We start from the raw sequence: 24,234 nt of genomic DNA, 5'->3' as shown, positions 1-24,234 counted from the left end.
TTAACCAAGATATTACTGTTTCACATTATCCAAGGATATTACTGTTTCACTTTCCAGATAAGGAAATGGAGGCTCAGGAAGGTAGTGACTTGCTCAAGGTGACAGCACAAATTAATAATGGTATTGGAATTTGATCCCAGGTCTGACTTCAAAGTTTTCCTCTCCTGTGCCTCAGTTTCCCCATCTTCCCTGTGAGGGCCTGGGGAGATGGCCCCAGTTTAGCCACTGTCTGTGAGTTTGAGAAGTTCCTTGCTTTGGAGCCAGAGTCTGCTGACTCCAGAGTTCCCCATTGGACCTGATTCTGAGCCAGGCCTTTAGGAAACCTCCTTCTTCTGGGCCAGATCCCTTGGGGCCAGTGTGGGGACCTGAGCTGGGGTGGACAACAGGAGCAAACTCAGAGCCCTTTGGAGGTGGGGTGTCTTCATGCCCTTGAATGGGATTGAGGGCCCCAGTATGGTCCTAGGAGGGTCCCGGCCCAGAGGGCAAGTTTGTGTGTGTCCGTAGCCTCCTAGTCCCCCCTCCCACAGGCCTTGTGGCAGAGGAGGAAGTGACACCGCATCTGCACAGCCCTGGCCAGGTCTGAATGCTTCCCCCTAGACTGCTTGCTCTGAGCTTTGCAACTACCCTGGGAGCCGGAGACCACAAGCGCCTTTTTATAGGTGAAAAAACTGTTTCATGGAAGGTTGAGTTTCCCAAGGTGCCCAGTGGCTGAGGGCAGAGTTGGGGCTAGGTGGCCTCTGTGCACCTGCCCTCCCTCTGCTGAGAGGGCAGCCCCTACACCTGAGGGGGCATCTTGAGGCAGGGTCTGGGGCCAAAGGGACATCCCTTGCAGGCTCTTTCTTCTCAGAGCCTGTCCTACAGGACAGCCAACAGGTGCCCATGCTGGGACCGCACCCTTCAAGTACCCTGGAGCCGGCTGTGCTGTGCTGGGCAGAGCACTGTGTGGCCCTGTCCCGGGGAGGTGGGCGTGCCTAGTGGATTAATTAATGTCTGCAAAGCACTTGGAGATCTCAGGCTGAGAGGTGCCCGATGCATGTGAGTCAGAGCGGTTCATAATTACTCTGTAATCACGGAGTTTCTGCTGGAGAAATCATTCAGAAGTGAGTGGTGGCTGGGCCGGCACAGGGCCCTGCCAAGGTTGCACCTCAGTAGCAGTGGAATCTACTTTCCTCCCTCCTTTGCTCCCTTTCTCTTGCCTCCCTTTCATTCCTCTTTCTCGTCCTCCCTCCCTTCTCCTCCTTATCCCCCCCAGCTCTGGGCTTGTTATTGGCTCTGCCACAACAAATGTCTTCTTTGTTTCATCTTATGGACTCAGGCTCCTGGCACAGTTGGGAGAAGGAGGTGATTGGGCAGTGGCTTCTCACACTCTGGAAATGAGAAGGATCCAGGAATTGAACCTAATCCTGACCCCAGCAGCTCCTGGCAATGCCTAGAACCAGCAATGCAAACTCTCTCAGCGGTAACTTCCTCCCCTGCGCCCACCTCCAGTCCTCTGTCTCCACAGCTTTGTTCATTTTTTTGTGCCCACTGGACCCAGAGAAAGTCACTCCTAGGTTCAGCACTATGAACAATGGCTAGCTCAGCCTTGGGTCACTGTCTCCTCCCAGCTGAACATAGCCTCAGAGGTCATTCTGACTCAAGCCCTGTGTTGTCAAATGGGGACACCAAGGCCAAGAGAGTGCTAGTGACTTATCCAAGAGTACGGACAAGCTTAGCTTTAGAGCCATCTACAGCCCTGGTCTTCCCAGGCTAGGGTGTTCCCCACTGCAACACACGGAGGCTTTTAGAAGGACTTCCTAATGCTCAGTCAACACTTATCAAGTGCCTACTGTGTGCCTGTCTCTATTAAGCTCAGTGATGGAGGAGTGATGGAGACAGCCAGATATCTGTTCTCTCCACAACAGAGGTTGGCATGGCAGGCACAATAGAATTGTATGCTTGGTTTTGTGGGGCCTGTGAGAAGTGTTCCAGAGTCATGAGGCACAGTAGGCACCTGCAGGATGGAACAGTCAGGAAGGGGCTAGAGTCAAGGGTGAAAGGTGTCACGAAGCCTGGAGAGGCAGCAAGGTAGGGGAAAGCACATGGTGACTGAAGAGGAGGCTAGCATGAGGCCAGGGAGGCAGAAGACCGCCTTGGAGGCTGCAGTGGGAGGCTGGGCAGGCAGGGTCTCCAGAAGAACCCTTCTGGGAACGGTGTCCGTGGCTCTGTGCCCTGCAGTAGGGCATCCGTGGTTCAGGGGAAGCATGGGGCAGGGAAAGGCCTAGGATAAGATAGATTTGGGTTCTTTCCCAAGGTCTGCCACTTGCAGATCTTGTGCCTTTGGGCAAGTTGCTGCTGTCCTCTCTGGGTTTCGCCCCTCTGAAGAATGGGGCATGGTCACATCTGGCATGTGAGACAGCAACTGTTCAGCTTGAGTGACGCAATGGAGTAGAGTGTTTTTACCCAACAGGGACTTAGGAAATGTTGGTGGCCTCGAGATTCACCACTGGGGGTCATGCTCTTACCGTGATGTAGTCTCAGACCTTGTTCATCTTGAGTACATGTGCCCTGCTTCCTAGCCATCTGACCCCTTAGGAGGATGAAGTTTTCTCATACCACTTCTCTCAGGGTTCAGGAAGCAGCGGGGCCAATTGAATGGCTGGAGTCAAAGGCTAAAGTTTTTAGCCCCACTCTCATAGTCCAGGATCTGGGACTAGGGTCTTCCCAAGGCCCCGTGGGAAGGGGCTGAAGATCAGGCTAAGTGAGCAGAGGAGAGGGGTCTGGAGTGGAGAGGCCTGAAGCACTGCTCCCTCCTCCAGGGATCAGCTGGAACCGTTCCTTCCCTGTGTGGCCCCTCTCCTCATAGACTTTCACTGTGCTCCTCCCAGGCATCCCGCTATCCCATTATTACAGGTATTATAATTCTTCCTGTTTCTATGAGGCTTCTTCTAAGTTCTTTCATATCCATGATTCATTGACTCTGCAGGTGAGATGGATAATGGGAACAGCAGTATTCATACTGTTAATGGTAACTATAAAGCATCTGACCCTTATTGAGCACTTACTATGTATAGGCACAGTTCAAAGTACTCCTGTGCTGTATGTAGACAGGGTTAAGTGTATCTCCATTTTACAGAGAAGGAAGTTGAGGCCTGAGGGGAGAAGGGGCATCTTGTGGGCATAGCATAAGTGACAGAGCCTGGCTCACACCAGCTCAGGTCAATGTAGGCTGACCATGATGAATAACATGGCCACCCTGTGCCCTGCCTCTTCACCTGCACACAGGGAGATGGTGGGCTGTGCTCAGGCCCTTGAGAAGTTCACAGTTAGAAGAATCTCCCCAACACATGTCCCTTTCCGACCTGATCTCCTCTTGGCCTGCCAAGTGGCATCACCTGGCCTAATCGCTGGCTCTGGGCTTCTTTCTCTGGGTTGGGCTCCACAAGGGGAGAGGCTCGAGGCACATTGGCTGAAGAATTGCTAGCACTTACCTGGCCCTGGCATGTAGTAGGTGTTCAACTAATACTTGTTTAATGGAGAAATGAGTGTCATTGCATGGATTAAGTGAGACCGTGTATGTTAAGTACTTGGCACTCAACAAATATTTATTGAATACAAATATTCTCTGGGTGGAAAAAAGGAGGTGATGGTGTCAAGTGCCTTAGACTCAGCACGCAGGAATAGCAGCAGCAGCAGGCTCTGTTCTCTTGGGAAGGGCTGGGCGCATAGACTGGAAGCAGGGCCAGCACGTCAGGGGAGAGGTGGGGAGGGGGAAGGCGTTGGAACTGTGAGCAAGAGGCAGCAGCGGGGAGGAGGCAGGTTAGCAGCTGGGCCCCTGACACCCACTCTTCGTGGAGCTGGGGATGGGAGCACGTGTGTGTGTGCACACGTGTGGGTGGCTGTGTGTGTAAAACAAATAACGAAAATGAATTTAATTATAAGGCACTTTTAATAGCTATTTATATTTAATCCTGCTAATTCTGTGTCTTTGTGTAGCCATACTGTAATTCTACTTACTCATTTGCTAGTGAGAGTGGAGAGAGGGGAGACAGAGACAGCCCCATAGGAAGCACGAAGCACAAATCACCTCCCACGCAAGGGCCAGCCTAAGCCAACTGTTGACCCTAAGGGCGGTGAGGAAAGCATCATTGGCAAGGCTGTCTCCCAAGAGGATCTGGGAAATAACCCCAGCTCTGTTTCCAGGGCAGTTCATCTGTTGGTGCTTACTCAGCATCTGGAGGCAGCTTAACCTCAGAGTCAGACAGACCCAGGTTCAAATCCAAGGTAAGCCAGTGTCTTAACCTCAGAGAGGCTCACTTTCTCCATCTGTGAAGTAGACACGATATAACTGTCCCCAGGGTTTTTGGGAGGATTAATTTAGAGAGAGTGGGCCTGTCCATAGTCGGTGCTTACTAAATGCATGTTCCTCCCTTGTGGCCCCCACGCTGGCTACTTCTGGATGCTCACAGACAGCTCCCACTCATTGGCAGAGAGAAGACGATTGACTAACTCGGTGACAAATAAGTGGCTGGGGTCCTGTTCCCTTTCTCAGAGGACCGCTCAATGATGGCAGGGGACCTGGGTGAGGTGGGTTGAGGGTAGACTTGTAACAGGACCTGGGAGGAGTCTTCCTGGGCAGCAATGAGGAGGCCTTTGCAGCGACTTTGGGAGGGGTTGGGGGGAGACATCTGCACAGGTGCATCATCAATAGCCTTGGAGGAGCAAGGTCAGGAGTTAGAACCTTGCTCCAGACTCCGCTCTGCTGTGGAGACTCTGGGCAGGCCAGCAAAGCCTCTGTTTTCTCATCTGGGTCCTGAGGCCAGAGTGTGGAAGACTGAGTGAGCAATGAGGAAGAACGCTGGTTGTAGAGGGGTGCTCACTGGGGTCCTGCCCAGGGCCATGGCACTGCGCTTGTTCTCTGGCAGTGCTTCCTGTGCTCAAGCTGAGCACTGGGGCCTCAGAGTAGCGCTGGGGTGGGCAGGCAGGTAATGCTGTGCCAGACCTCCCTTCAGGATGACCCTCGGAGACCATGTTCTGGAGCAGAGGCCCAGCCTTTCTCCACACGCTGCCTCTCCTGTGCTCTCCTGGTTCTGCTCGCTGTGCCTGAGTGCTCTGTGGTAGCCACCTGAGGGCTCTGGCTCTGCAGGAAGCACGGTGGGTGGCTGCATCTGGAGGCAGAGGGGGCCCCCGAGGGCTGCTCCTGAGTGGGGCTCTGCTGGATTTCTTCCGACCTTCTCTCATCACTCGTACAGTGATGTTGCAAGGGGGAATGTTACTCTCACCAACTGACAGATGGGGAAGCTGAGGCCCAGAGAGGTTAGGGGACAGGATTAGAATTTGGTGGGGGTGTACCCAGAGGGCGGCGTTGTGTCAAAGTCCCGACTCATTAGGAAAGCTCAGAGTGCCTGGTCTGAGTAGGGTTTCTGAGTCCTGGTTTTTATGTCTCTGAGGCCTAAGAAACCTCTGCCCTGAGACCCTGCAGGGCTGATGGTAGTGGCCAGCCACTCATCCTGCCAGAGCGAGACTCATGGAGGCAGCCGTAGCCCCTGATTGGAAGTGTGGGATGAGAGGACTTAGCTCTGGACCCAGCTGCCTTTGCCTTCCGTTGCCTGAGTGAACTCTGGCGAAGCACTTGGCCCCTGAGCTGCAGCATCGATACCAACGTCTGGCACATAGTAGGTGCTCAGTATTACCTGCTTCCCTCCTCCCTCTGCCCACTTTCTCTGCTGATGTGTGGAAGTGGGTAATGACTGAGGGTAGACTTCTCTCTGGGATATTTTCGCTTTATTAGGAGACTTTTAATACCTCTGGACCCCCAAAGGATCAATGTTTCCCTTCAGTGGTGACATGTCAGGTGTGGTGGCAGCTGTGGGGCGATGCTGGGGTGGGGGCTTGCCTGGCTCCTATGTTGTCTGTAACCCTGTTCTCTGGCCCTTCTCCCACCTGCCTCTCCCAAGGCTCCCTCTGCTTTGTTCACAGGCAGGTCAGCATCTCGTTAATTTGATCGAGGGATTTGTTTCGAGCATGCTCGCTCATCAGCTTGGTAAGAACTAGGCCTGGGAAATTGGCAAGAGTTCTGATGCAGGCAGGGCCAGCCTGACCACTCTTCTAGGAAGTGAGGGGTCACTGGAAAGAGAGTAATTAACAGGTACACAGGGGGAGCAAGTAACCAGAGGGAGGGAACTCGGGTGTCCGGTTCTTGGGAAGAGTGTCCAGGAATGGGTTTTACCTGGTAATTAACGCAGACCCCAGGACCTGTCTGTGTTCCCACTCTGACTTGCCATGTCCCCTCATCCACTTGGTCCTACTAGAAGTGCCCCGAGCTTGGGGTGCCCACCACGGCATGGCCATGTTGTCAGGGGCGAGGGAGAGGTACAGAGGGACAGAGCGATCTGGGATTGGTACTCTGGAGGAACAGTCTCGGATGTGGGGATGAGGGTGGCCAAGAATTCTTCTTTGAGGACTCAGCAGAGCTTGAAGGCAGGGAGGGTTTGGAGAGGTTCTTGAAGAGAGCCTGAAGGAGAGGCCATCTGGGCTGAGGCTGGAGGCCCAGGTTCCAGGTTTTGCAGTTGGCTCCCTCTGTGATCTTGGGTAGGTTCCTGCTCTTGCTGGGCCTCAGTTTTTTTATCTGTGCAGTGGGAGTTTTGGTTTGGAAGAGCTAATCTCTGGACCCCTCTGCACCCTCCTTCCCTGATCCTAAGAAAGCTTGGGTAAGAGGATGAACCTGAGGGGGATATGGTGGTCCCAGAGCACAGGGATCTGGAGAGGGCTGGGAGGCAGCTTTATGCTGTCATCATAGCAGCTGGCACATTCATTAAGCATCTCTAAGATGGATCCACTGCACCCCCACCCCCAGTTTACCTGGACCATGGGCCTCAGGACTTATTTCTTCCTGAATGGTGTCATCCATCATGTTAGCTTTGCTTCCAGAGGACATGCCTCTTGCCTAAGCCTCCTGTGGGGTAGAGTACCTTCTTATCCTCCAGGCAGGGCTTCCCTCCACCAGCCATACTCATGCAGCTGATTGTCCTTTACCCACGTGGCATGGGACAACTCCAGTCCTCAGTCAGCCCTCAGCCAGACTGCTGGTTCAGAGTGCTCTAAGGGGTGCTGAGGCAGTCAGGGCTGACTCCTTGCAGAAGGTGGCAGTGTTGGTTCTGGACGTGAAAAAAAATAGCTGGGCAGGAACTGGACAGGTAAAGAGAAGAGTAGGTGCTTTCAGCATTGGGGCTGGGAGAGGGATGTAAGACCACGGAACTAAGTGGAGGAGGTTAGGTTCCTCACTCACACTCAGGTTTCTTACATCCAAGCAGTGCTTGTTGACCAAGTGATGGGTCCTGTCCTTAGTTCTTACAGTTCTGTTCTTTCAGGCTCAGATGTTCTACATCCTTCTCAGATGGCTCAGGAACCATAACGTGACTGCGCATTGGCCTCCATGCACATAGTAACTTCACACCCATCCCGTTAGAGGTGTGAAGTGCATGGCAAGTTCTTTCCCCAACCAGCTGAGTGACCTTGAACAAGCCACTTCATTTTTTTGAGCCTTAATCCTGAGAGAGTTCAGCAGGTTTCACTGCAGAGAGGGCATTTGACATGGCTACTTCCAGAGAGTTCAGTGAGCACAGAGAGGTGTAGTGGCAGTGATTCTAGATTGCAGTGGGACATCTGTGCTGGGGACAGCTTCTTGACTGTCATGTAGCAATTAAGGTCCTGGAGCCAGGCTTCTCTGTTGTGAATTCTGGCTGCACCTTTTACTAGCTGTGTGATCTTGTGCAGTGTACTAAACCTCTCTGTCTCCGAGAAAAGAGAGATACAGATAGTATTTACCTCATAGTGTTGTATTGATTAAATGAGTTTATACATGTAAAGTTCTAGATCAATGCTGAGTACATACTGACTGTTTAATAAAAGTCAGCTGCTATCGTTACTCTTACTGAGGCTCAGAGAGACTAGGGAACTTACCTATGGACACACAACTTGGGATAAAGTTTCAAGATCTAGGCCAATGCCTGATTCCAAAGCTTTGTTCTTTCCTCTCCTTGGGGCAGCTCAGTATCTGGCAGAGGAGCCTGATGCCCTCTAGAGTGGAGGCCCCAAGGAGGTGCTGGACCAGGTTCTGCCTACCACGTGTTCTCTTTCTAGCCCCTTTGTTGGCAGGACTTTGTCCAGCCCACTGAGGAAGGTCAGGGCCTGGCATGCAGAGGTGCTGAAGAAATACTTGTTGAATGGCTTGCTGGATAAATGAAGGCGGGAGGGCCACCCAGCTGCTCCCTGCATGAACTCCTAGCTCTGTGGACCTTCCAGCCCCCTACCTCCAACCTCTTCCTCCCAGGAGCAGGCTGTAGCCAGGGCTTTTGCTCTGCTCTATCTCCTGCCCCCAGTCAGAGGAAATCTTCAGCCTCCCTTCATTCCTCTGTCCTTCCCTCTTGCTCGCTTGCTCTTTAAGATTAGAATAACTCCCAAACTTGACATTTTTATATCTGTTTTGATATTGAACTGTAATTTGACTGTCTAAAGGTCTTAGAGCAAAGAGAAAAGAAAATCAAACCCACTCTGTCCCCAGAGTAGATTCTGTCTTCAGAGGGAACAGGACAAACCCTCATTAGACTGGAGTTTCTTAGGAAAGGCATGGGCACTGGCTTGAGGGTGGGAAGCCTGGGCTGTGAGCCCAATCCCAGGAATCTGTGTCCTCTCAGCTCTTCTGCTCTTCCTTTTACAGAGGAAGTTGTGGCCCCTGGTGCTCTCTGTCTCCTCACCCCTTCCCCTGGGCTAACCCCAGATCCACTTGCCATACCCTATGGTCCCTGCATGAAGGTGTGCTAGAGATGGACGTGACTTATAGAGGGAAGGAGCCCAGAGAGCACAAGAGATTTGCCCGAATCCCTCAACAAGAATACCCTGCAGGGGAGGCTGGCAGGGAAGATGGAAGGATGGGGGTTATTAGTTAGATTGCCTCCCTATCCTTCCCTTCCCTTTCAGTCAGTGGCTCATCTCTCTACCCACTGGGTGGTGGGCAGGGTTCTTTTTAAGTATATTTTATTGATTATGTTGTTACAGCTGTTCCAATTTTTTCCCCTTTGCTCCCCTCCGCCCAGTACCCCCCTTCCCTTCAGCAGTCCCACCCTTCTTAGTTCATGTCCGTGGGTCATGCATATAAGTTCTTTGGTATCATCCTTTCCTATATTATTCTTAACTTCCCCCTGTCTATTTTGTACCAGCCAATTATGCTTCTTGATCCCTGCACCATTTCCCCATTTCTCCCCCTTCCTCCATCCCAGCTGATAACCCTCCAAATGATCCCTATACCTATGATTCTGTTCCTATTCTGGTTTGCTTAGTTGGATTTTGTTTTTATTTTGTAGATTCAGTTGTTGATAGTTGTGAGTTTGTTGTCATTTTAATGTTCATAATTTTGATCTTCTTTTTCTTAAGTCCCTTTGACATTTCATATAATAATGGCTTGGTGATGATGAGCTCCTTTAGCTTTATCTTGTCTGGGAAGCACTTCATCTGCCCTTCCATTCTAAATGATAGCTTTGCTGGGTAGAGTAATCTTGGCTGTAGGTCCTTGCTTTTTATCACATTGAATACTTCTTGCCAGTTGCTTCTTGTCTGCAAAGTTTCTTTTGAGAAATCAACTGATAGCCTTATAGGCACCCCTTTGTACGTAACTCTCTGCTTTTCTCTTTCTGCTCTTAACCTTTTGAGTGCCATGTGTTATTGCTAAAGTTCATGTGAGAAATGCCAGGCTATTTTGCTGAAAAATGCAGAGTTTATGAAAAATGTCTATAAAAATATTATTATTCATAATAATTTACTGAAAATTTCACAACATATAGTAAATACACTCTTCCTTTGTAAGCAGTGTTCTTTGATGCAATTTAGCAAAACATTCATTGCATTAAAATTATTTTATTATAACAATTATTTTAGAAAAAATAAATTCTTTCCTTCAATATGGCTTTTGAAGTATAATATATGGCGTAATATAAAACCTATGATTATAATTTGAAAAAACACATAGCAACATGGATAACAAGCAAGAAGTATGCCAAATATCACACACATTTTTGAAAAAAATAGAAAACTTCATAACGTACAAAAAAATGAATACAAACGGCATTCACACTAGAGACATACATCAAAAGATATCAACAGTGAAAAACAGTTTATAAACAAAAATGAAATGCAAAAACAATACAATAATAGTAAAATGTTTATATATTAACATTTGTGGCTATTGACACATCTTGGGTGCAGCCCTTTGTCACATCTCACACATACTGTTCTTGACCTGATTTTTCTTTCTGGTGTTGAGCATTCCTTGCACAATCCTAGCTTTCTTTCTGGAAGCATCTTTACGCCATATACGTGAGAGGGACCTGGTGGATTTTCTTCATTGCTGGATATGTTAACAGCGTGTCTAACCTCATGCCATTTTCTGGCAAGCTCTTCTATTATGGAGGTGCTGAAGTTCAATCAAGACATTGGTTTGTTCCCACCTAAAAAATTTACTTATAAAGAATGTATGCATTCAGCAGCATTCTTGATAATACATTGAACACAACCTTCTTCTAATACTTTAGTGTTCTTCTTTCATCCAAATACACGTAAAGCATCATATCAGATGTGCCTATGCCTCCCATGTATTGGTTGTATTCCAATGTGATATCTGGCTTGGAAATTGGGGTCATATTCCTTTTTTATGCTGTATTTGACTCTGTTGGACCTTGACTAAGAGCTAAGGAGCAATACAGTACCTGCTTTCTTTGAGGTTTCTTTTCCCTAAACCCACACAGTAAAAGGAAGGCATTTCTAAAAAATCTTAACTCTCCCACATTGAACTTTTGTAGAATCTGGTGAGGGAGAAATTTTTGATTCCTACAAAGTGTTCCTGTAATGTATGTCCCTACTGAGTAGAGGTACCCAGCCAGGGGAATCAAACTAAAAAAATTGTTGCAAAAGATGAGGTAACCTTTATTCGTATAATTTCCTATGGTAAGCAAAATAGTTACTACAGAGTAGTCCAAACCATGTTTTTTCACATCATCTTTGATTGTATTACTGCTTGCTCCAAGATAAGCAGAGAATACAAGAGAGTAATTTGAGACTGCCTCGCACATTATCCAAAATTTTACTCCCTAGTGATGATGGTGTTTATTTGGCAAGTCTTGCAATAATCTGCTGTGACTTTTGGTGCCAACCAAACTCTCATCAATGCTCAATTGTTGGTGGGGAGTATAGTAATGCCAAAAGATACGATTGGCATGATCAACTGTTGGCTGAAATTTAGCACATGGGTCATAAGATGGATCATCAGGAGTGGGGATTTTGGAATTGTCTACAAGACGAAAAAACCTCAGCAATAACTGAAATCGGTTATGAGAGAACATGTGCCGGAACCAAGGAGGTGACAAAGATTTCTTTTTCGACCAGAACCTGTACATGTTGGGTTTAATAGTTATGCCCATGTTCAGTATACAAGCTATAAAAGCTTTTATTTCTGCAACTGTCGTTGATTTCCAAGAACTCACTCTAGAATTGGGGGGTACGTTTTTGTGTGACTGAAGGTGCTGTTGTGCATATCTGTTGGTTTCAGTGACCATCAGCTTCAGCAGCACTTCAGTGAGGAAGAGATGGAAATAAGCAGTTGGCTTAGAATCAGTCAGTGGGGCATGCTTCACATCTGGAAGCTCTGCAAACTGATGTTGAGGTTGTATTGTGTCCTGCCCATCTGCATCCCTCTCAGCCCAACAGCTTTCACTAGCATCACTTTCAGAAGAAGGTGGTTCAGTTTCATCTTCACTTACTTCATCTTCAGATGCACTGCTTTCGAGATGACTTATCACAAAATCATTGTCACTCGATTCATCGCTGATCAATTTAGAAATTTCTTCTTCATGCAAAGTTTCCTTTCTCTTCTTTGGGGCACTCATTTTCAGTTTTTCTATAAATGTCTTTCCAATATAAAAAAGCACGGGCACAAAATGAATAAATACTGCCCATAAGGTCACTCCCTGGCTAAAGTTCAACTGAATCCCTTTCTTCATCTATGACTCGAAAGTAGTCTTGCTCTTGCAGCACAGAAGAATGATCCACTCTAGTATAAGAATATCACTTCACCCAGAGGATACCAACTTTTGATACTTCTTATTAAAAGCAGAAGAAGGTGCGCTTTACTGCAAACACCGTCAGGCAGTGGTGACATCCAAATCTGCTCTGATATAGAGAGACTAACCTTCAGTGTGTTTACAATCTACTTTAGAGATACCCTGAGAGCCAGTGCAGCACTTCACATTTCTGCAGTAAACAACATTCCCCTCATTCCAGAAGGCTGACTCATTGTCAGAGGATATCAGGTCCTTATCTCTCCAGATGAGGGGGTCAAATGTTTCAAGGATGCTCTGTGATTCCGTCGCTGGTGAAATGGACCTAAGATGCAGCACTTTGCATTAGCTCAGTAAACAATGTCCCCTCATCGGAAAGACTGACTCATTGTAAAATGGCATAAGGTCCCCCACTCTATATCATATCCATATTCAGGTTCCTATCTCTCCATGTGAAGTGGTCAGATGTCTCAAGGACTCTCCATGTTTCCGTTGCAGAGCAATAAACCTACTCTGCTGAGACACTGGAAAAAATGCTAACGCTAAACCGTGAAGTAATGAAAATGTCCATTAGCAAAAGCGTCCTTATCATGCACATTGCATAGAGTTTCAACAATTATTGCAAAGATAAATGAAATTAAAAGGATCGTTTAAAATGTAAGTAAAAATTATAACAATTAATGTCAATATTTGAACAAGTGTAAAAATTCAAAATTTGGATCAACATGAGAAAAAGTTATATCAATATATAACCTCAGGTACAAAAAAAGAACAAAACATAAAATACGAATTATTCCATCGTTATTTATATTTATAGCCATCGAAAAAAGAGTCACTGGGAGCGACGCTGGCACTTTTGGGAAAATTTGTAAGTGTCGGTCACAGCGACGTTGGCACTCAAAGAGTTAAGATTCTCTCTTTATCTTGAACCTTTGGCATTTTAATTATGATGTGTCTTGGTGTGGTCCTCCTTGGGTCTAGATTGTTTGGGACTCTCTGTGCTTCCTGGATTTGTATGTCTATTTCCTTTGCCAAATTTGAGGAGTTTTCCTTCATTATTTTTTCACATAAGCTTTCAATTTCTTGCTCTTCCTCTTCTCCTTCTGGCACCCCTATGATTCAGATGTTGGCACATTTACAGTTGTCCCAGAGGTTCCTAAGCCTCTTCTCATTTTTTTCAATTCCGTTTCCTCCTCCTGTACTGGTTGACTCTTCTTTTCTTCCTTATGTTCCAAATCATTCCTTCCCTTCACCATTGGTTTTGTGTGGATTTTCCTTCATTTCATTTAGCATAGCCTTTACTTCTTTCCTTATGCGTTTGCCATACTTAAGCATATCTGTCAAGCCTGTGAGCATCTTTATTACCAGTGTTTTGAACTCAGTGTCTGTTAGGTTGGCTATCTCCTCGTCACTTAGTTCTCCCACTGGAACCTTGATCCATTCCCTCTTTTGGGCCTTACTTCTCTGTCTCTTCATCTTGACAGGCTCCTGTGTTTGTTTTCCTCTGTGTCTTAGGTAGAGCTGTTGCACCTGTGACATTGTAAGGGGAGGAGCCTTAGGGATTCGTCAGTACAGGGCGACCTGTTTCAACACTTTGTGGTGCTGTATATGGGGGAGGGGTCTGAGAAGGAACAATGCCGCTTGGTCAGCACTCGCCCCTTTTCCAGGCACTTCTCCCACTTTCATATGAGACTGGCGCCTCTCTAGCTGTTGCCCTGGCCATCGTTCCCAGAGTGGGTGGGTCTGCAGATATTCTAGGACTGTGGGGGCCCTTTAAACAAGCAGACTCTACTGAGAGACCAGCAGTTTCTTCCTCCACCCCAACCTCCACTGGCTTTGTTTTCCCTGGCCCTGGGACTGTCAGCTGGATGGTCTGGTCTGGTTTTGGGAGTGCTCCCCAGGTGTCCCTCCCTAGTTTTTAAAACATGAGACTGTTCTTTCTGCCTGCTTTCCCGCCGGCCTGCTGCTGCCACTGCTACTGCTGCCGCCATCACACCGCATCCTCTCCACCACACTTCCGCCCCTCCTACCTGTCTGGATGAGTATTTCTTCTTTATTTCTTTGTTGGACTTCCATGCAGCTTGATTTTTCTGGAACTTCTGATTGTCTCTAGTTTTGAGGTAGTTGTATTCCTTCTCAGTTGTGGAGGGAGATGCAGCGTGTCTGTCTACGCCTCCATCTTGGCTGGAAGTCCTAGGCAGGGTGTTTTGCCTGTGCATTACTGCCCATACTTTTTTGTGAACATTCTGGGTGACTGTAGAAATGAGCTGGTGGGGAGGGCAGACCCTGTGTCAGGACTTCCAGCATCTAAATGTCATGCGGCCCACACTCAGCCCCAGATTTCTTACACCTGCAGCTTGGCCTTGCCCTTCCCTCTAGTCTCTGCTAGAAGCAAACCAACCCTGTATCTGCTCACGTCTCTGCTCACCTCCAAGCAGCTTGTCATCTTTGGAACTTGGCTCTCCTGGTGGGGGCATCATGGCCTCGGCTCTGATGGGCTGAATGAAAGTTGTGATTTTGCAGGCCACTGGCTTTATCACAGGCCAGAGCAATGCTCTCTGTGGCTTCTTCCAGGTTTTGGTTTCCTCTCTGTAAAGGGGATGCTGATGCCCTCTGAGAGAGCTACTGGGAGGGCAGGTGAACTGCATGCCTCTTCCACTTTTCCCACGCCAGGCGGTGGCTCAGCGAGGCCCTGTCTGCTGTGACTGTCCGCTAGAGGCCTAGGGAGAAGGTTCAGTGACAGGCTGGCCCGGTTTGGGGTGGGGGTTGGAAGGTGGGGTGTCTTCTCCCCCCTCAGAGGCTCTACACGTGCCCATGGCAGCTACTTTAGCCCAGCTACTTGGGGGCTCAGCAGAAAGGTCGGCTCCTCCGGAGCAGCCCCTCTACCCATCCGTTGGTTTGACAGTAACTGGCTGAGGGCCGCACTCCTGTACTTGGATTGGCCCATGAGCCCCTGTGCACAGAGGGTGGTGCCCAGTATTTCCATCTGCTTCACGTTCATGGCGCTGCCCACTGGGTTTGGCCAGAGACTCTCTCTGCCCCTCTCTCCTAGCAGACTCTTTCCCCTCCTCTGAGCCTCGATTTCTTCCCATACCTCCCCTCTGGCTCAGCAGAGGTCCTGGGGAGCCTCGTGTTGGGATGTTTTGGGCGAGGCTTCCCTGGTCTGTACGGGCACCAGGGCTGGTCTCACTGAGCTTCTTGTATCTCCAACTGTCCCTGATGTCACAGAGCCCGCAGCCTGGGGGCTGCAGTGTGGAAGTTGAGGCGGGAAGCCCCACAGGGTCAGGCCCTGGCAGTGGTGGATCCTGGGGAGAGCAGTGCCACAGTGTAGTCTTTTAGACTTGGGGCCTGCCCACCATGGTGGCCATACCCTGTGTCTGGGGTGGGGGCTGCTGGGGCCTAGGCTCAGCACCCCAGCAGGTCCTTCCTAGGCAAGAGCCCTTAGCCTCTGCTATGTCCTCAACGCAAAGGGCTGGGATGGGGTGGGTCCCCAGGGCCCAAAAGTGGAGGACTAAGAACTTGAGACTGGCCAGGGCAGGTTCCAAAATGTCCCAGCATAACCTCTCAGGACAAGGCAGTGTATGGGGCAGGCGTTGGTTCCTTCAGGACTCATGCTTGGGTGGACTAACTCATGTTCCAGGAGCCCAGCCAGGTCAGAAGCCCTGAGGGGCACAGAAGCAGATATGAGGAGGCACTTCATCAGGACCTTCCCCAGAACTTGCCCTGTCTGAGTATGTTTCCTAGCCCAGCAAATTTCCCCTTGGAGAATCACTTCAGGTGTCTCTGGCTCCCCTTCAGGCTCTGTCCCCCGCACTGGCAACGTGGTATGGTAGCTGCCTAATTTCTGTTCCATGAACTCTTCTGGGGAGTTGGGGGGGGGGGGGCGGGTGAGCTGGTGGACAATGACTGCTTAAGGGCACAAGGGAGGCTGCTATCACCTTTGGAACACACCCTGCCTGCCACTGTTGCCTGACTGCATAGCCTAGTGGAAGCAGTTGCTGTCTGTGAGCCTCAGTCTTTCCGTTTCCCACTCAACTTCTCGGGGGCTGCAGATTAGAGACCAGTCTAGGCAGGCCTCAGTCTTTGGGTGCCCACCTCCTCAGGCCTTTCCTAAGCCTCTGTTTTTGCTGCCCTGGACCTCCCCACCTTGCCCCTTCTCCAAATCCTTATTTATTCAGTCTGACCCACCTCTTCAGGAAATCTGCCCTGATGCCTCAGTACTCACAGAACTGACTCAGCACCGTCTGATGGTGTCTCCAGTTGCTTCCTTCTTGGCTCACACTCCTGGCTCTGTGCGGGCCTCTAGCTACACAGAGACTGCTCAGCATGGCCTGTGTGGGCAGGGGGCCTGTAATATACAGCAGCAGACTGGCGTGGTTTGTGGTGGGGCAGGGGGACCACAGAGGTGTGGAAGCCCAGAGGGAGTAGTACCTTCTGCTCCAGGGCCAATAAGGTGAGATTTCAACTGTACCTCGTAGGGGATGGCTGGGGGTGAGGGAGTCTTGGGGACAGAGACCAAGCTAGTAACGGCCCCGAATGCCAGGTAAGGAACCATGGGGTCTGGCCTCTTTCTGCCAGCAGAAAGCACTGAGGTGAGGTCCATGATTTGGTGGCATGATCCTGAGAGCAGAACTTTCTGTAATGCCTGGAGCCTTTCACCCATACCTTATGTCTGGTGGTCTCCTGTCTGATCTCTGCTCCAAGGACACTTCCTTAGGGAGCTCCCACTGACCACGCTCTCAAGGCCTGCTGGCCACCATTCCAGTGATCACAAAGTGATCATTGAGGCTAACCAGGCTTTAAGGCTATTGATGTAGGGATCAGAAGGCTTTGGTTGTCCCCTGTGTCTTCAGCTCCCAGCCCAGGTCCTGGAAAAGAGTAGGTGCTCAATAATGTTGACTGAGTGAGTGTATACCGGGGCCTGGGACCATGAGTGCCAGATGGAGGGGCTGCTGGCCTGGGAGGGAGGGGTAATGGAGAGGCATGGCCCTTCCGTGAGGTGGGGGCAAACGCTGGGTCCCAGTCGAAGCTGTGCTCTGTGGGTGTCATTAGGCTTCTGCTTAAAGAGCTGGTGCTGGAACAAAAGCCATCTCTGGCTGCACCTCAGTGGGTGGACCACCTCACTTGCTCCCTTTCAGAAAGGCTTTGAAAACAGGTGGACCGAGCCAGCTTGTCACCCACGCTGGCTGGTGACTTTGGGGAGTGGGGACAGCCACAGGGGCCTTGGGAGGCAGAGCTGTTGGTGGGTCCGGCCCTGACCTCAGTGGAATTGTTTTTAAAACCTGCTAGGGAAAGGGGATATTTTTAACCTTTGCTCCATCAAGGCATCCCAAGGGAAAAAGAAGGGAGAAGGAGGCAAATGGAGAGTTGGAAGAGGGGCAGGAGCAGAGGCAGAGCCTTCCAGGGGAGGGGGAGTGGCCCCAGAGCCCCAAGGACAAGCTTTTTTGTCCCCAGCCTTTTAAAAATTTTTAAAAGCTCCAAACCGCAAGAGGGACAGTGGAGTTCATTATATTGAGTTATCTCCTCCACTTCAGGCAAAGATCAGTCTTCCAAGTCTTGCAGCTCCAAGAGGGAGGGTAAGAGAAAGAAAATGGGAGGCGAAGGAAAAAAACTCCCTGGACCAATTTTTGTGGCTAACATGATTACTTTTCTGCCTGGTAGCAGCGCCAGCTGTCGGCAGGCATCCTGGCCCCCAGCCAGGTATGCTCAATTGCCAGCTGCCCCCAAGGCCCTTTCCTGATTGGTACAGGTTGGCAGGTCTGAGAGCTCCAGACCCCACTGAGGCGGGGATGCTGGGTCTGGCTTCCCAGGAGGCCTTATGCCCCGCTGTACTCCAAAGTGCAGCCTATACTCCAGCTGGCCTTTTCTCAGCCATATGCCTACCTCCCTGCCTTTGCTCAGGGGGTCCTACCCTCCTGGGTGTGCCTCTGGTTCCCTCCCACTTCTTTAAAGGAGGCAGTTTGTGTAGGGAACAGGAGCACCTTGAAGGCAGAGAGAGATGGCTCTGCCAGTTCGTTCATTCATTCATTCATTCACTCACATTTATTTATGCATACTTTCACTCATTCAACAAATATTTACTGAGCATCTACTATGTGCTGAACCCTGCACATGGTATACAGGTGGACATAGAGCCAACAAGATGGCCGTGGTTCATCCTTGCCTAGTAGAGTTTATGTTATGATGAGGAGACACATAGGAAAGAAGGACACAAATAAATAAGGAAGATAATGTGAGGTGGGGTAAATACTACGAAAAATGAGGGAGATTAGGGGGAATGGGCGTTTTTGACGTTGGGTGACCAGGGCAGATAAAGGAGTTCCCATTTGAACAGAATGTTAGGAAAGTTGGGGAAGAACATTGCAGACAGAAGGAGCAGCAAGTTCAGAGATCCTAGGACTGCCCAGCATGTGGGGGTTGGGTGGTGAGCAGACTTGAAGAGTCTGGAATTGATTCTCTCTGCCATGGAAACCCCTTGCTTATGGCAGGATAGTGACCGTCCGATTGTCCCACAAGCTGGCTGCTGTGCTATTTAGTTTGGGGCCAAGCAGGAGCTGGAAGCCTGTGAGGCAGTAGGCTGCTGCTGTAGTATCCAGGTCAGCGCTGACTAGCGAGAGGCCTTGTTGGGGAGCGGGCAGGTACTGGGTGTGTGGGGGCTGGGTGGAGAGCTGTCAGTTTGCTGATGGCTTAGGTGTGGGATATGAAAGAGAGGAGTCAAGGCCAAAGAGGATGTAATTTCAGGGGTAAAAATGAAGAGTTCTGTTTTGGACAGGCCTGTTAGATGAACAAGTTGAGATAAGTGACAGGCCTCTTGGACACATGCAGATGATTCTCAGGAGTGAGTTGGGACTGGAAAGAAATCTGAGGTCTTGGCTGGGATTTAAAGCCACATGACCAGGAGGACCAAGCAAAGACTGTGCAGACAGGAGAGAGAAGAGAGCTTGGAGAGCCCTGGGGCCATGGATGTTTGGAGGAGGTGTGGAAGGGCAATCAGGAGAGGTTGAATGCTAGGAACCCAGAGATAAAGGGCATGTCAGAGAATGGCCATGGAGTTTGGCAAAACAGGGGTTTCTGGGAACCTGGAAAAAAGCAGTACAGTGGGGTGGTGAGATTGGTAGCCCAATTGGAGAGAGTGCAGGAAGGGCATGTGGTATGGAGGAACTTCCCTCCCTTTCTCCCTGTCTCTCCCTCCACAGTATTGAGATATATTGACATGCTTTTTTGTAGCTGTGTGAACTTGGGCAAGTAGCTTAACCTTTCTAAGTCTCAGTTCCACACCTGCCAATTAGAGGTGTTACTGGATCTGGTACATAGTTGGTGCTCAGTAAATGGGAATTGTTCTTAAGTAGGTGTTCCTGTAGGGAAATGGTCAGTGAGGCCTCTGCATAGACACTTTTGGAGGACAATTTGGTAATGAGTATCAAAATTTTAAATGTGTGCACCCTTTAGAAATACTTGTACATATGCATAAAGAGGCGGGATTTTTTTCAGCAATGTTTGAAATAAAATTGGAAACCCCTAAGCACCATCCTCAGGGGTCTGGTGAAATAGGGTCAGGGCACGCCTATTCCTCAAGGTGGCACTTTGCTGCATGCAGAGACACTCCCCAGTAGGGTTCTGAGACAGGTTACTGACCTCCCCTCTGTACTTCAGTTTTCTGATCTATAAAATTAGGCGAACCACAACACCCATCTTAGGAGCTTTTGTGTAAATTAATTGGAATAATATGTAAAGCACTCAGCCTAGTATCTGGCACAGAGTAGGTGTTCAGTGACTACAAACAGTAATTGTTATCTTTATGTATAGGCAGGGAAAGGTCTCCAAGATCTCTTGCTAAGTGAGGAATGCAGTTATGTTCCAGCACAGAGGCTAGGCTCCCTCGTGTATAGCCTCATTTGTGTTTATATGTACACATGTGTGCACTTTTCTACACGTGTGTGCAGATGCACAGTGGAAATTTCACACCAAAGGGGCAGCGAGGACCTCTGGAGATGTAGGGAGTGACTGTTTATGCTACAGTAAACACATCTTATTTGAAGCTCTTAATCAGAGAAAACTTTCATGTTTTACTTGTATAATAATGAGTTCAATAAGTAAAAATGCTAATTTAGGCCTTCACTTCTTTCAGGAAGACTTCCGTGATTGCACCAGCCCACAACTGACTCCTCTGAGAGCTCCTTAGTGGTTAGAAGCCACATTTCATGCTGTGGCTGCTTTGAGTATAATGTACATGCATGTATAGATGTGTGTGTGTTCTCCTCAAGTTATCCTATGAACTTCCTGAGGGTGTGGGCAATGCACTTTGCAGGGTGAACACACCTAGGCCTGCAGTTCTCAAAGTGTGGTCCTCAAATGGCAGCATCAGTCCCACCTGGGAGTTTGTTGGAAATTAGGTTCTCAGACCCCAACCTGGATCTGCTACATCAGAAACTTTGGTGACTGATGCACCCGCAGGTACTCACAGGAAATCAAGACACAGTAAGGGGAAGGGCCGGTCCAGGATTATGGGGAGAGCCCATGTCAAAGCTGAGATGACTCAGGGCAGGATCCCAGTCAGAGGTGAAGGAAAGGGCTACCATACCTGGCCCTGGGAAGGTTCACTGCTGTGTGTCCCCAGCCAGAGAGCCCACAGGTGTGACGGTGGGGCCGCTGCACTCACTGGTGTGCATGCCTCTCAGGGGCCATGTGGGGCCGTGGGCCTGCTGCAGGGAGCCTTCCGGGTAAACGCCCCTCCTGTGGCCTCTGCCCAGTTTTACAGAAAGTGGATTCCTGACACTGTGGAGTGAGTCTGGCACCCCTGAGCTGCCCAGGAATTGCAGAGGCAGGATCCAGGTTTGCTCCTGCTCCATCTGTCCAGGTCCATGGGTACAGGTTTGGGTGGGGTTGACTGCAGGATGGGTCCTGTGGGCCAGGAGGCTGCCGGCCCCTCTGTCGTCGCATCACTTTCTCACGGTCAGGGTTAATGGATGAGGTGGGTGCTGGGAGTCTATGTGCAGAGCAGGTTCCAGGGGTTCAGTTTTCCTCTGCTCAGTGCTCTCTTTGCCACGCCTTTCTCGTCTTCCATCTCCTGGAACCAACCCAGCTTTGCTCTCCTCCAGCCATGCTGCGCGTGTATGGGGGCGGGGGCTGTTGAGGCGTAGGGTGTAGAAGGGGGTGAGAAGGTTTGGGAAAAGCTTTCTGCAGGACAGTAGGTGGGTAGCTCCTTGTTGTAACAGGCTCAGGGTGCTGGTGGCCCCAGGCTGCCAGGATCCTGGGGGTGCCTGTCCCAGGCATCAGTCAGGAGTGAGGCTTAGGAATCCTGGAGATCTTCATTAAGCAGGGGGTATGACTGTGGGCCACTTAGCTGAGGGGAGCCTGCGTGTAGGGGGCATAGTTGAGGCTGTGAGTGCTTTGCGTGGTTGGGCTCCAGCCTTGGGGACCTGGTTGTGCACTGTGATGAGTATAGGTATTTGGGGGACATGATTTCTGTGCCTGAGAACACAGTGTGATGAGAGCTGGCAGGGAGAGGCAGCAGCATGTCTTGGGAGCAGACGCTTTTGCATCCCCCCAGCTTCCTGTGTCTCCTCAGACTTTAGTTCCAAGGCAGCTTTGCTGAGTGGATGATTTCTGGGAGTGCTTTTGGCTTTAATTTGGTATCAGGGGGCTCAAGTGCATCTGTTGAGTCAGCCTGCTGCATGCACAGGAGTGGGCGCAGGGTTGTGATATGGGGGAGGTGGCAAGTCCCTCCTAAGCCTTTCACAGCAGCAGCTGGTGGGAGGGGCTACACCCTCCACCCTCATGTTGCAGGTCAGGGAGTAACTGAGATGGAGGTGGACTTCTGTCTTCCCCCTCGGTCTGTGCAACCCATTCCCCTGCATCTCCTCCTCTGTAAATGGGGTTCCTCAGACAACATCCTTGGGGATGTTGTGTGTGTGGAGAAGACCTAGTGTAGACCCTGGCACAAAACTGGTGCTTAATGAATGTTAAAATGCATATCAGTTATTTTGCTGCATGGCCTGAGATCTGCATGTGCAGAGCCCTGGGCCCAGCACGGGGCAGGACTCGTTCCTGGGACGTGTCTGCAGGACTCTCAAGAGCAGAGAGGCGCAGTCCTCATCAGCTCGGAGAAACTGCCCAGCAGACCCGATCCAGGTAGACTGCCTAGAGGAACAGTGTTAATAATTATTAATTTACTGTGGTTGGTCATCTCTTTTAGTATACAAGAAACCTTTTTTCACAGTTTAATTAGCTCATTAATTTTAACAGCAGCAACCAACAGGAGCAGTTCGTGTCCTTCCTAGAGGTGGGTATGGACGCTGGTGGCTGAGGCATGATTCAGCCCGGGTTCCCTCTCCAGGCCCCACAGTCTCCCCATCACTCCCCACTGCTCTGCACATTGCTTCCCAGTTTGGGGCCACCTATGGGGAGGGGCACAGTTGGAGGCCATGCCCTTGGTCACCATGTCCTCTAGCCAGGCCCTCGGGAACTGGGATTTGCCCTCCATGAAGCCATAGCACGTGGAGTGGGAGCTGGAGGACTGCATCAAGTCAGTGGGGATGCCTGTCTGGACCAGACCACCGGGCTGCAAGATGGAGCCACTGGCCAGTCTGCTGGGTTCCCTCTCTGGGACGCATATATCCTTCTGGCCATGACTCATTTCACTCTCCTCCTCCCTGCACACTGATAGCTCAGAGTTTGTCTGTCCCCTTATAGAAGCTACTCCACAGTAACTGTCCCTAGTTGTCCTCTCCAGCCTGCTACCATCCCTTGGTTGACTGAGTAGGCCCCGGCCCCATTTGGTTCAGTGAGGAAAACCTCCAGGTGCTCATACCCTATGGGGCTGAGAAGTGTGGGGTGTCCGCTGTACTTCAGGAGGTACTGAAAACAGACGGGAGGACTGGCAGGCCACTCAGGGAGCCCATAGATGCAGGGCTTGGCAGCAGGGATGCTGTTCCTAGGCAGAGCTAGGAAGGGGCAAATTAAAATCCATGAAACTCTAGCAGACTGAAAGGATGTCACCCAGCACACCTGCATGCAGCATTCTGACGTGGTTGATTATTTATGACTCATGGGACAAAGATGTCATCTTTGGAATAGAAGAAACTGGTGCCGGATCAGAGTCCATGTGTGTTGGAGGTTGGGGAACTTGGCGGGAGGCACTGTGCAAAGTTAGGAGGCATCAGTGACAACAACAACATCACTGAGGGCAGGATGAGGAGCTCCAGGCTGTACCAGGGTTCCGTGTGCAGTTGGGTGGGCACGGGTCATGCCAGCCTCTGCCAGTTTTCTGCCTCATCTGAGGGCACCTCCCAGCGCAGCCCAGTTCACTGGCCTCACTTTCCCTGGGGTCTGAGAAGCTGATGCAAGCTGGGACTGCCCTCATTTTTTAAACAGGGCAACAATTGGGCTGGGTGTCAGGCCTGTGCCCTAAACATCCTGTTCCTGGGGACTTAATTTTCGGCTTTAAAGGTCAGTGTTACTTTGGTGCTCACCTCAGTTGGTCCAACCCCCTGTTCACCAGACCTCTGGGCCTGGGCAGTTCTGAGGTGCTGATAGATTTAGCAGACAACTGAAGAGCTCAAGTTCTGAGCCAGACCGCCTGGCTTCACGGTGCCATTTCCGCCTGTGTGCTGTGCTACTGTGGTAAGTGTTCTACTTTCTCTGTGCCTCAGTCTGTTCGTCTGTGAAATGGACACGGCTGTGGCTTCTTCATGGGGATGTAGAGGTAAGATGAGATGATGCACAAGCAGCCTTTGGACATGCCTGGCAAGGGCCCTGTCGAGGGTTGCCAGGGTGGTAGCTAGTGCTCTCATGGGGGGGGGGGGGGGGAGCAGAGAGCAGGGCAGGCTGAGCCAGCACTTCGGGTCTCTGCACTCCAGGCTGTCGTCGTAGTGAGGGAGGCGGCTCCAGCTTCTGCTGCCGAGGGCTCCGTGACTGAGGGCTGCCGTGGGCACGGCGGCAGTGTGGTTGGAGATGGCCTGGCTCTGCTTTGGTGACTGGTGCTCTCAGCCACCACGGTGCAGGCAGGCACAGAAGACTGAAAGCTCTGAGTCGTGAGGAAGTAGGGTGGCTGCTGTAAGGGGGCAGAGGGAGGCCGCAGTGGCAATGCTGGGGCTGGGTGGTGGGAAAGGAGGACAGAGGGCAGAAGGAGAAGGAACTGGCATGTGTT

The 24,234-nt window shown here is 50.3% G+C and overlaps 1 protein-coding gene across 9 annotated transcripts in view; it reads left to right on the top strand.

The window, feature by feature from the left end:
* The window catches only part of LINGO1 (leucine rich repeat and Ig domain containing 1), a 245,622-nt gene that overhangs the window by 67,707 nt on the left and 153,681 nt on the right, over positions 1-24,234 (top strand). Inside the window, exon 3 of one of the 9 annotated variants that reach the window (XM_090269957.1) lies at positions 4,183-4,263. The exons of the other annotated variants lie outside the window; for them this stretch is intronic. The gene's annotated coding sequence lies outside the window, so the exon portion shown is untranslated. The remainder of the gene's footprint in view (positions 1-4,182; positions 4,264-24,234) is intronic. 9 annotated transcript variants of the gene reach the window in all.

This window comes from Furipterus horrens, unplaced genomic scaffold, assembly GCF_987537825.1.
Source record: "Furipterus horrens unplaced genomic scaffold, mFurHor1.1.pri manual_scaffold_3, whole genome shotgun sequence".
NCBI classification, from domain to species: domain Eukaryota; kingdom Metazoa; phylum Chordata; class Mammalia; order Chiroptera; family Furipteridae; genus Furipterus; species Furipterus horrens.
The sequence above is the reverse complement of the archived record's forward strand: the minus strand, read 5'-3'. Positions and strand labels throughout refer to the sequence as shown.